Genomic DNA, 13,023 nt, shown 5'->3' on the forward strand with positions numbered 1-13,023 from the left:
ACAACGATTATAGTCGAATTCACGATGATTAACGTCAGAGAGAAGCTCAACTTCCGTGACGAGTTGAACGACGAGCGGTCTGTGGTGACGATCGGTTGGAAGGAGCGGTAACGGTGGATCCAGAGTCTCGGCCGAATCATCGTTGTTGATGAAAACAAGATCGAGCAGTCTAGAATTTTCATTTGCTAGATGGTTTATTTGTCGCATACCAAAAGACAACATAGCTTCTATTAGGACTTGCTCCTGCTCGGATGATGCGTTCAAAGGTAGAAAACTGTTCGTATCTTCATCGAACTCCTAACGGGTATAAAAAAAACACCATTTTCACGATTTTTTTCTAGAGCTATCGTTCAAACAAATGTATTCGAATTTTTTGCATTATATAATTATATAAAGCATTGTTAAAAGAACATTTAGTAATTTTTTCGTAGAAAAATATTGAAAAATGAGCCGGTGACGGAGCACTTTCGAGGATGCCTTTTAGAAAACAGGATTTGCGGTGGACACTGTATCTCAGCACAGAATCATCTGAGGTCAAAAAATCAGCGCAAAATATTTTTAATAGATGTTTTTCTGGACCCCAACGTTTCTATTTAACTTAAAAAAAAAAATTTATGAAATTTTTGTGGCTGTTTCAAGTAAAAACTACGATTTTTCACGAAAAAATCCGCCATTTTTCACCTGTAAAATCTCCCCAAAGTAAAAAAAAACAAAAAAGAAAAACGTTGGGGTCTGGTATTTTATTTGTAGAAAATATGTTCCAAATTTGAAAAAAAACGGATAAGTAGTTTTCAAATGACGATGTCCACGGACTTTAAAAATGTGCTTTCGAGAAAAACGCGTTTGAAGTTTCTGCTCTTGCTTTCTTGCAGTATTAGTTAGGAGGAGATAAAGGCCTATAATTTCTACAGTTTTGCTCCAATTGACTTGAAAATTTGACACAACATTCTTGAAATGTTTTACAATAAGAAAATAAAAAAATAAAAAAATCGATTTTTTTAAAGTGTTAGACCCTACACTCCCCACCCCCCTTAAGCGTTCAAAAGTTTCGGTTTTCACCCTCTCTAAAACCACCAAAGGGGAGACCAAAGGAAATCTGAAAAATCTAAATTCTAGTTTTGATGCTTAATCACGGTGTCTCGATGATTGAATTATTTTATTAATCGAAAATAAGCATCCCTAATTTTTGCACCATTCGAAAGCAGGGACTTCCCACTTTCATTTGAGCCCAAATTTTAGATAAACCATCGGGGGTTCTAGGGCATTTCATTGTTCTGCATATTTTCTATACCTTTTTAATGGTTTATTCAAAAGCAAATTCATACTGTTCACTGTTAACACTGGTCTTATCTTGAGCGTTGAAAGGCGATGAAATAAATGGAAAGGCGGATGAAATAAATGGAAAGAAATTGAAATTTTATATTAAATGTTAGATAAAACATTATGCAGAATACCCGTTTCAACGGGTAGTAAAAAAGGTAAAAATTTGGCTTTGGACCTTTGACCGAATACTACTAACTGAGACGACTCTTAATCAAAACATTATCGAAGCTTCAGCATTAATTCAACTTAACTCCCACACAGATTATAATGTGTCATGATTTATTAAGTAATCAAGTATCGAGAAAAGGTTTCTTAATTAGCCAAAGGTATGTTGAATATGGTACTCACCCACGTATCCAGCGAGCAGCCCCAACAAGGGTACGACCAAGCAGCACCGGTAGATCATTTTCGGTGTTGTTGTTTTTCCTCCGGGTATTTCAGCAACAGGCGACTTAAATTGTTGATTTGTTATCCAGCGAACCCAAATCCCTTTGCCCCAAACTCCGAACTTGGGGGTGTAGTGTTGTGGTTATTTTTCCCTTTTTCTGGGGCTTAGTTAAAGCTATGGAAATTATTTTCCCCTTCTATGCTTTATCCGAACGATTCCATATGTTGATACAAACTAAGTATATCACTGGGCACTGTTTTCCTTTCTCTGCGGGATCAGTCCATGGTCATAATATGGAGAGCTTATAGGGTTGAAATTGATTGCTCTCTTGGCAGGTAAACTTGTTAAACCAGGACCTATCTAACTATGCAATTGAGCCTATTTACACGAACGACCCGAACCCGGTACGCCCACAACAACAATCAGCTGAATGAATTTTCTTATCTATTTTCCACCGACGACGACTGACTTGACTATGGTTGTCTACCTTACCAACATAATTTAGATTCCTAGCACGGTATCGGTACAATTTTTCTGCTTCTATTTATGGCGAAGGAACTTGATTTTCGTTTTACTCCATTGGCGTTAGGAAAACCACCATGGCGGTCTAGACGGTTTGATTTTCTTTCCTTCTGTGTGAGTGAATATGCATTTGTTCCAAACGGTTAACACTTGATAGACAGGTTGAACCTGGACGGTTGAAGTTGGAGAACAAATGGAGAGTTTTTGGAGCTGTGACTTTCGTTCAAGTGACGGTTTCTGGAAAGAGAGGAAAATGTGAATCGATTAATATGTTAAAAGTTACTCGAGAAATGTTTTAAAAATTTCTAGAATTTCAAGTTCTTTTATTTTATATTGTTGTCTACAATAAACTCGATTTCTCGAAGTTGTAGTGGTTGCGATACTTTTGCTCACAAAAATCGAACATCTGATAACATACCGTCAACTGGGATTTCCCAGATTCGTAACCCAAGTAACAATTTTAACTTTCTATTAGCTTATAAAATTTCCTTAAGACTAGCCCTCCAAGCTTGCTTAAAACTTAATCAGATGTGGACTTTTGTAAACTTTTTGATTCGTGATGTTGTTCCCGAGTAATTAATCTCCCAAGCAATTGTTGATCCTTGAAGAGTGCATCGAAATGTTTTTATAAATAAACTGAAATAAAATTCTCTATTTTCATATCTCATGCATATTATCTTTATATAAAATATGAAAAATAAGGCGCCCGTTGAAAAAAATTCAAATTAAAACTTTTAGGCGTGAATTATCTATTTTTTTCAAAGAATTGATATTGGTACAAAAAATGGCATGGCAAATATTGAGATATTTAATGAATATAAATACTTTTCAGCTATCAAAGTTGTGAACTAAGCAAGATGGTATCATTTTGATATTTCGATTTCATTCGACCTTCAATATGACGTTTAGTCAGCCAGGAACTGATAGGTTGAAGCAAGTCCAAGAAAATGTTTCTCAGCTAATTGTTAGTTTTATACCAGTAGAGCAGTGATGCTACATTGAAATTGGTATTTTCAAGCCTGAAAAAGGCTGCTGCTGATTGATTGATTTGATTTCGTCTTCCTGTGGAAAAGACGGAATTGGCTTAGGAAGCGCAGATTTTAAAATTATTGCTGCTGATTGTTGGGATTTGGTCTTCCAGTGGAAAAAGTCGGAATTGGCTTAGGAAGTGCAGATTTTCAAGGCTGCTGATTGTTTGTTTTGATTTGGCCTTACGGTGGAATAAGGCGGAATTGGCTTAGGAAGCGCAGATTTTTGAGGCGGCTACTGCTGATTGTTTTGATTTGGCCTTCTCGTGAGAAAGGTGGATTGGCTTAGTAAGCGCAGATTTTAAAAGCTGCTGCTGATTATTGTTTTGATTTGTCCTTCCGGTGGAATAAGACGGATGAGCTTACGAAGCTCAGATTTTCAAGGCAGTTGCTGCTGATTGTTTTGCTTTGGCATTCCGGTGGAATAAGTCGGAATTGGCTTAGAAAGCGCAGAGTTTTAATACTACTGATGCTGATTACTTTTATTTGACCTTCCGGTGGAGAAAGACGCCATTGGCTTAGGAAGCGCAGATTTTTAAGACTACTGCTGCTGATTGTTTTGATTTGGCCTTCAGGTGAAACAAGTCAGAGTTGGCTTTGAAAGCGCAGATTTTTAACGCTTCTGCTACTGTTTTTTCGAGTTGGCCTTCCGGTGGAAAAGATGGTATTGGCTTAGGAAGCGCAAATTTTTAAGGCTGCTGCTGCTGATTGGTTATTTCGATTTGGCCTTCCGGTTGAAAAGACGGAATTGGCTAAGGAAGCGCAGAATTTCAAGACCTCTGCTGCTGAATGTTTAATATGATTTGGTTCTTCGGTGGAAAAAGACGGAAGCGCAGATTTTTATGGCTTCTGCTGATTGAATGTTTTGATTTTGTCTTCCGGTGGAAAAGATGGAATTGGCTTAGGAAGCGCAGATTTTTTAGGACTGCTGCTGCTGATTGTTTTGATTTGGCCTTCCGATGAAAAAAAAACCATATTGACTTAGGAAGCGCAGATTTTCAAGGCTGACGCAGATTGTTATGATTTGGAATTGGCTGAGGATGCGCAGATTTTTAAGGCTGCTACTGCTGATTGTTGGTTTTGTTTGGCTTTCCGGTTAAATAAGTCAGAATAGTCTGAGTAAGCACAGATTTACAAGGCTGCTGCTGCTGATTGTGTGTTTTGATTTGGCCTTCCGATGGAATCAGACGGAATTGGCTTTGAAAGCGTAGATTTTTTAAGTTGCTGCAGCTGACTGTATGTTTTGATTTCGCCTTCCGATGGAATAACACAAAATTGGCTTAAAAAGTGTAGATTTTTAAGGCTGCTGCAGTTGATTGTATGTTTCGATTTGGCCTTCCGGTGAAAAAAGACGGATTGGCTTTAGAAGCGCAGATTTTTATGGCTGCTGTTGCTGGTTGTTTGTTTTGATTTGGCCTTCCGGTGGAATAAGACGGAATTGGCCTATGATGCGCAGCTTTTTAAGGCTGTTGATGCAGCTGATTGTGTATGTTGATTTTGCCTTTCGCTGGAATAAGACGGAATTGATTTAGAAAGCGCAGATTTTTAAGCCTGCTGCAGCTGATTGTATGATTTGATTTGGCCTTCCTTTGGAAAAAGACGGATTGGCTTTAGAAGCGCAGATTTTTATGGCTGCTGCAGCTGATTGTTTGCTTTGATTTGGCCGTCCGGTGGAAAAAGACGGAATAAGTCGAAATTGGCTTAGGAAGCGAAAATTTTTAAGGCTGCTGCTGCTGATTGTTTGTTTTGGTTGAGCCTTCCGGCAGAAAAAAGAAAAGATTGGCTTAGGAAGCGTTGAGTTTTAAGACTACTGCTGCTGATTGTTTTGATTTGGTCTTCCGGTAGAAAAAGAAGGAATTGGCTTAGGAAGCGTAGAATTTCTAAGGCTTAGAATTGCCTTACGAAGCGAAAATTTTTATGGTGCTGCTGCTGATGGTTTTGATTTGGCCTTCCGGTGAAGGGTGGATTGGTTTACGAAGCGCAGATTTTAAAGGCTGCTGCGGCTGATCGTTTGTTTTGATTTGGCCTTTCGGTAGAATAAGCTGGAATTGGCTTTAGAAGCGCAGATTTTTAAGACTACTGCTGTTGATTGTTGGGATGTGGCCTTCCGGTGGAATAATACGGAATTGGATTAGGAAATGCAGATTTTTAAGGCTGCTGCTGATGATTGTTTTGAAAAAAAAAAAGTATTGGCTTTGGAAGCGCAGAGTTTTAAGGCTGCTGCTGCGGATTGTTTGTTGTTATTTGGTCTTCTGGAGGAAAAAGACGAATTTGGCTTAGGAAGCGCAGATTTTTATGGCTGCTGATTGTTTGTTTTGATTCGGCCGTTCAGTGGAAAATGACGGAATTGGCATAGGAGGCGTAGATTTTAAGGGCTGCTGCTGCTGCTGATTGTTTTGATTTGACCTTTCGGTGGAAAAATGACGGATTTGGCTTAGGAAGAGCAGATTTTTAAGGCTGCTGCTGCTGATTGTTTTGACTTGAGCTTTCAGTAAATAAAGACGGAATTGGCTTAGGAAGCGCAGATTTTAAGGCTACTTCTAATTGTTGGAATTTGGCCTCCAGGTCTTAAGGCTGCTGCTGAAGATTGTTGTGATTTGGTTTTCGGTGGAAAAAGATGGAATTGGCTTTGGAAGCACAGATTTTTTAGGCTGCTGCTGCTGATTGTTTGTTTTGATTAGGCCTTCCTGTAGGAAAAGACGAAATTTGCTTAGGAAGTGCAGATTTCAAAGGCTGTTGCTAATGATTGTTTTATTTATTTTTCTTCCGGCGGAAATAAACGGAATTGGCTTAGAAAGTGCAGATTTTGAAGGCTGCTGCTCTTTGTTGTGATATAGCCTTCCGGTGGAAAAAGAAGGTATTGGCTTAGTAAGCGCAGATTTGTAAGCCTGCTCCTTTTGGTTGTGATTTAGCCTTCCGGTGGAAAAAGACGGAATTAGCCTAGGAAGCGCAGATTTTCAAGGCTGCTGCTGCTGATTGTTTGTTTTGATTTGGCCTTCCGGTGGAAAAAGACGGAATTGGCTTAGGCAGCGCAGATTTTCATGGCTGCTGCTGCTGCTGTTGCTGATTGTGTGTTTTGATTTGGCCTTCCGATGGAATCAGACGGAATTGGTTTAGAAATTGTAGATTTTTAAGGTTGCGGCAGCTGATTGTTTGTTTTGATTTGGTCTTCCGGTGAAAAAGACGGATTGGCGGAAAAAGACGGAATTGGCCTACGAAGCGCATATTTTTAAGGCTGTTGAAGCTGCTGATTGTGTGTTTTGATTTGGCCTTTGGATGGAATAAGACAGAGTTGGTTGAGAAAGCGCAGATTTTTATGGCTGCTGCTGCTGAATGTTTGTTTTGATTTGACCGTCCGGTGGAAAAAGACGAACGTGCAGATTTCTAAGGCTGCTGTTGATTGTTGTGATTTGTCTTCCAGTGGGAAAAGACGGAATTGGCTTAGGAAACGTAAATTTATGAGGCGGCTGCTGCTGATTGTTTGTTTTGGTTTAGCCTTCCGGTGGAAAAAGACGGAATTGGATTGGGTAGCCCAGTTTTCAAGGATGCTGCTGCAGTTTTTTGGTTTGATTTGGCTTCCAAATGGATATATAAAACGTTAGAAGCGTGATGTGAGAGAGTGTGACTTGATCCGTGAGATATACATGACATGTGTGGGAACGTAAGACCTTAGACGTGAGATGTGAGACGAGATACGTGGTCAAATGAGATAAATCGTGAAATGTTAAACCTAGAAAAGATCAAACATGAAAAGTTAGACGTTACTAATAAGGCGTGAAATTCGCGAATTTAGACGGAAAATGTGAGACATAAGATATGATGGTGACATGGTATTGAAAATTATTTTATGAAAGTTTGAAGGTCCTATACGATTACGGTTTAAAGCTTGCTGATGATTCATTTACAGTTCACTACAAAAAGATTTTGAAATACTACTATCGAGTGTGAGAAAGAAAAGTAGAGGAAGATGGTACTAAAATGCTGCCCAGTCTGTAAAAATGCAGTCATCAATCTTACACATAAACTGAATTCAGCTTTCCAGCTTCGGGCTAAGAAGTAACAATCTGAGCTGAAATTATCAACTATGTAGCATGCTTTAAGCTGCTTGGGAAAAGCTCGTCAGGCTTCTAAGGGCATGTTTCAAAAACAGTTTTGCCTAATAAATGTATGGATTTTAAAATAAATGAAACACAAATAGTCGCTATTTTTTCGAGTGAAAAATCCAGTAAAACTATATCAGTAGGCAAGGCACCGTGAATGGCTAGCAAATAAGCTAACATTGACTAATAACAATCTTACCGAACGGTCGATGTGGAAGGACAAACACGCTAACGATGCCCCGGAATTCGAAGTCCGATCAACAACAACAACTGCGAGTGACATCGAAAGCGAGGAACAAACCAAAGAAAATCATCATCAAATCATTTGCCTCCACAGTGCCTTCATTAACCAGCAGCACCTCCTCTAGGAAGCCAATCAGGCCAACCATTCATCGAATACTCTTCACACGGCAATCCAACGACGACGGATTCAAATCATCATCGTAATATCGAAAGGACACACTCTGCTCGTTTCCGGGGTGTATCGGAACGTGTCGTCAAACTGACTGTTATTAACGGAAGTTGGGAACTGGTGGGCGGGGGTGGTCTAATGGGTGATCTGGGAGACGAATCATGAATTGTACTCCTAGTTAGCCGTATGTAGTTTACACATCGGTGTGAAATACGAGCACTTGAAGTGAGTGCCGATGATTATTATCGATTTTTGCGGGACCTCATTGTATGTGTATAGTCCGTATGAGGTGGGGGACGAAATGTGAAACTCGGGATGAAAATTCGAGACGCCCGGAGATTGGAATGGTAGAGTGAGCTGAAGATGGCTGGTAATTGCTTTTCGGAGGCGTGTGGATTTTGTCGTATGCAGAAATATTAAACGACTGAAAATGTCATCAATATTTGGATGGGAAGCGTCAATGGATGGATTGTATGACATTAATTTATTTCTATCCCAGTCGGATTTGTGGAATGACCTAAATTGTTCCTCTCAAAAAGATTTGGGAGTGAACAGCTTTCAATTAAAATTCAGTTTTGCAAATTGTCCGTATCTTGATTGCTTTTGAAGAGAAATGGATCTACATACATTGTATCGTACTGTATTGATTTGTACTGATTTGGATTAAAATAGATTTTTTACTGAAATATTGTTGGAAAACCTTTCAATGTTATATGCATGCTTCATGGAAATTGATGAAATGCTACTGGAATACCATTCATTACAAATATTTCCACTTGCATGAAAAAGGGGGACCGATCGCATACTACTATCTTTTCACCTGTAACTCGTCCCTTTTAAAATATTTGAAGTGTTTGAGAACCGTTTAATACGTTTTATGGAATTTCCATGACTTGAAATTTTATGTTGCAAGGACATATAAAGAAAAAAAGCTCTTTACTGGGTAAATAGCACGCCACTCCAATGGCCATGGTCAAATCAAACGACAGATTTGAGTTTCTGAGAAAATTTTACGTAATATAAGTAATATTCCTGGAACTCAAACCTACCGCTTTAATTTTCGTTGTTGAGATTTAAGGACCATAATTTTCTCCTTGTGCATTGGACGGTTCATTTGGATGACCTCCTTCAAAGGGACCCGTCTCCAAATTGGGTTCCATTGGAACTGGAAGTTCTTATAATAAGCTTCCGTACCAAATATCAGATTCTTAAACCACATGTTGAGTCTTTAGAAGACTTTTAAGATGTGCAACCATTGAAAAAAACGGAAACCATAAAGCACGACTTAAAATTTGCCTATGCAACTATTAGGCGCTGACAACCTGTTTTAATTTTTTTTTATATTTTTATTTCACTTATTTTGAACACCTGAACTTTTGGATCTTATTGACCAAACTTGTATGAATAAAATCGACAAAATATTGGACGAGTTCGTTTGAAATGACTTAAATACTGCATTACCACCAAAATCATTCAACCCGTTATTCATTTTGATGAATATTAGAAATTGTAGGATTTGTTTTCCACATAAAATTCGAAATGATTGAATAGCTTTTTCAGTCAATCGTCAAAAAATGCAATAAATTTAAACATTTATCAGTTTTTGGATAACTGTAGCCATTGAAGTTTATTAAAATATATTTTTCTCCTATTTTATGAATTTAACCCATAACGGTCATTTAAAAATGCTTGGAATGGAAGATTCAAAAAAATCAAACTTTTACATTTGGAATTGTTAATCCTTTTTTATAATCATCTTGAGCTTGCAATAAACACATTTCAGTTCAAATTTTTCAAGTCTAGAATTTATAGAGCTGAGAATTCTGAATTAGGAATCTGTTTTTAAATTTTATGTAGCTTTTAAACTCAAAGTATCATGACTGATGTTAAAAGTCAACTTCAAGCCACTGTTTGAGCGTTAATATGAATTAATAAATTTCTGGATTGGTTCATTTAGTTCCTTCTCCATAAAAGCGAAATCAAGATGAGGCAAAGACTAGGATCACATTGATAAATTTCCAAAAAAAACGACTCTTCCCAATTTTTATTACTGAAAACTAATTAATACTGTACTACCAAAAAAAAAAAAGAGCAATAATATTTTGTTCATTGACAGAACCTTTAGATATTAAATATTTAGTTTCAATTAAACTTGAAAGTATTATCTGTTATTCATTCTAAAAAGTCGTTTTTGAAAAAATATCAATATAACAGAAATAACAGTTAGAAAAAAAGTGAGCTTGGAGAAGTTTTTCAAAAAAATGTTTTTGATAACTACATGATTGTAAAAGTACTTCTCTCTTTCCAACAGCTTGAGAGCTTTTATCACTGCCTCATAGATAGCAACAGGAGTTTCCTTAACAAAACCTAGGAGCAAAGAAGGTATATGAAATCACAATTGCACCATTTACTGAAATTGATCTTGATTTATAATTTCCACACCACCACACACCCCCCTATTAACACAAACTTTTCCTTGAATATTTTAATATCGCAGACGTATAGACCTGTTGTCGGCAACCTTTTGAGACAGAAGAGCCAAAAATAGTTAATCCAAGAAATTTCCAACATAAAAAGAGCCACACTTTATTTATGCTCTTATTATAATAATCCATTCGCTAAGACCCATTTTTTTTATTATCCTTCCTTACATTAAATTCCAAAGATTTTCAATGTTCTAATAGCAAAAGATCGCGAATGAAAATATTTTGAAAATTCAGTGTAGGCAAGTTACGTTGAGTTTTTGGATATTTACTACTGTGACATGACAGAATGTAACATTTTGAAACTTGCAGCAATTCTTAATGAAAACCTATTCTCAGGTATAAATTAGCCGTTCGATGTGTTGAAAAATTTAAAATTTTCATGTCAATGCGTTTTAATAACATTGGGAAACACAAATGATACAGTACCATGGCCGTAGGAACGGGGGCGGGGTTTTGGGGGTTAAACCCCCCCCCCCATGAGTGTCCAAAACACTTCACACTCAAATTTGTAAATTCATTATCAAATTATAATAATAGCGCTAAGTTATACGGGCCAGGAAAATCCGGGCTGTTTTGTATCAAAACCTTGCAAAATCCGATTATTGGATTTCAAAATTGTCGACCAAAATCGAGGAATATCTGAGCAATTTTGGTCAAAACCTAGGAATTACATACTTATCAAAAATCACGAAAAAAAAATTTAAAAAAAACTTTCATGAATCTTTTTTTAAACTTGCTCTAAAAACTTTAAAACATTTTTTTTTTTAAATTGATTTAAGAATGAGAATGAGAATAAACTCGAGAAAAAAACGGGCTTTTTCAATGAAATCCGGGCAATCGGATCGAACCGGACTTTTCCCAAATTTTATATTAATTATCCAGGCCAACCCGGTTAAAACCGGCCAATCTGGCAACCTTATCATATAAGTTCAGGTTTGAATATTAAATTTTAAATTAAACCCATTCTGGAGGTTCTGGTTCCATATTACCATAACTAAAATTATATTTCTACATGTTTTTTATTTTTGATTCTGTATCAAGTTTAGGATTCTTGATTTTCTAATCGAATAATCATAAGAAATTAGGAATGAAAAGCTGTTTCGAAATCCTGGTTCAAATCCGGTTATGCATTTTATATCAAATAAGAATCATGTTTTTTGAAAATCGTATGCATATTCATTGTTTTGATAATACTTTTCCGAATATGAAAAAAAAAAAAGAATTTTGTATAATATTCCAATTCAAAGTTTTCACTAATCACTAATCACTAATCGTACTTCCATAGCCAGAACTTATGTCTGAGTCCCAAAGAATAATAAAATTGTCTTATTATTCTTCTTGTCTTTGTTCATGTCTTTGATTATTTTAACATAAAAATATTAAAATGATCAAAAACACAAAGTGGTTGGGCCTACCATGGAGCAGAGAACGCAGAGACATCTGGAACACAGGAACAGGAAGAAACGTGGACCACCAGTACCATACGTTTCAAATGGACAGTATCGTTGGAAGCATGCTAAGAAAAATGCTCCTTGATGAAGTAACCAGGCGTAATGTGAAGAAACTCGTATTTGACCATCCTAGAAGGGCTGGAAAAGATTTATTTTGGACACAGAAATCCTAAACCTTAGATTGAAAGAATTTTGAAGATTTTCAATATTATAAATAAAAAGATTCCTAAGTCTAAACTTTTACTTTCATTGATGAACTGTTGAGGATTTCAGTGTACAATCATTTCTGGTCATCGACCAAGGATAAAGCGCCTTTACTCGCTCTTGAAAATAAAATAAAAAAGAGAAACGGAAAATATTAGTACATCATGAAACCTTTCGAGGTCTGTTTAGAGCTCGAAAGGTTTCTTTCATAAAAGTTAAAAATCTTGGAAATGTGCACCGCATGCCTTATAAATATTGGAAATTTAAACATTATAATGCAATCTTCTTGTACATAAAGTAGGCATAGATCGGGCTCACCAATTCCACCAAATGCTACATATGGCTTAATAACTATATAAAAATCATACAATGCAGAAGATTAAAATCGTAAAAAGGTTGGATCTCACCAAATAGATCGACAGCACACACTCTTCGCCGATTTGAAACCATACTTCCAAAAACCACGATTTCTCATAGTATTTTCTCTTATCCGGTGATCGCACATGCAAAATATTAAGAAACCACATCACATTGTGGAAATCATGTTATTTTACTATCACATGAACCGAAACACTTTCTTTGAAACCCAGCTCCAAGCAGAAACCAAGCATATTCCACCTTGATTTCTCAACTTCTGTTTTCTGCACTTTGCCTTTGTAACTATGTAAACCTAAGCAGGCCACCGAAAAAATCACTCCTCCCCAGCACTGGAATTTGTATTTTTTCGTCTACCTCAACAAGTTTCTTCCAGTCACAAAACCCGAATCGTGGAACATTGGAAAAATAATTGAAAGTTCTTCCCTTTTCATCACTATCACAAAAGAAATATAACTGGATCCGTAGATTCAAATCAACCGAAATTTCTTTATTTTTCACATTTGGGGCACGTGCATTTTCTTCTCGAATCTACACGAATGTAAGCGGGAATCCAGTGTTGACCGTCATAGCCGTGAACCATCAAAGAATATCGAAATTAAATAAATATTCCGATTATAACTCGATTGAGATAAAAGAATTCACTGCACTGTTGTAAAACTTATCTAAACTTGATCAAATAAATTTCGATGAATCACGACGAAAAACGCGACCGCGAAAAAAAACGACCGCAT

At 36.8% G+C, this 13,023-nt stretch overlaps 1 long non-coding RNA gene across 4 annotated transcripts in view; it reads right to left on the reverse strand.

Moving 5' to 3' along the window:
* Window positions 1–1,677: 1,677 nt before the first annotated feature.
* Window positions 1,678–13,023, reverse strand: part of LOC129754763 (uncharacterized) — a 55,460-nt gene continuing 44,114 nt past the window's right edge. For all 4 annotated transcript variants that reach the window (XR_008739088.1, XR_008739089.1, XR_008739087.1 and 1 more), the window contains one exon: window positions 1,678–2,470. This is a non-coding gene — a long non-coding RNA (uncharacterized LOC129754763). The remainder of the gene's footprint in view (window positions 2,471–13,023) is intronic.

The sequence above is a fragment of the Uranotaenia lowii genome, chromosome 3 (genome assembly GCF_029784155.1).
Source record: "Uranotaenia lowii strain MFRU-FL chromosome 3, ASM2978415v1, whole genome shotgun sequence".
NCBI lineage: Eukaryota > Metazoa > Arthropoda > Insecta > Diptera > Culicidae > Uranotaenia > Uranotaenia lowii.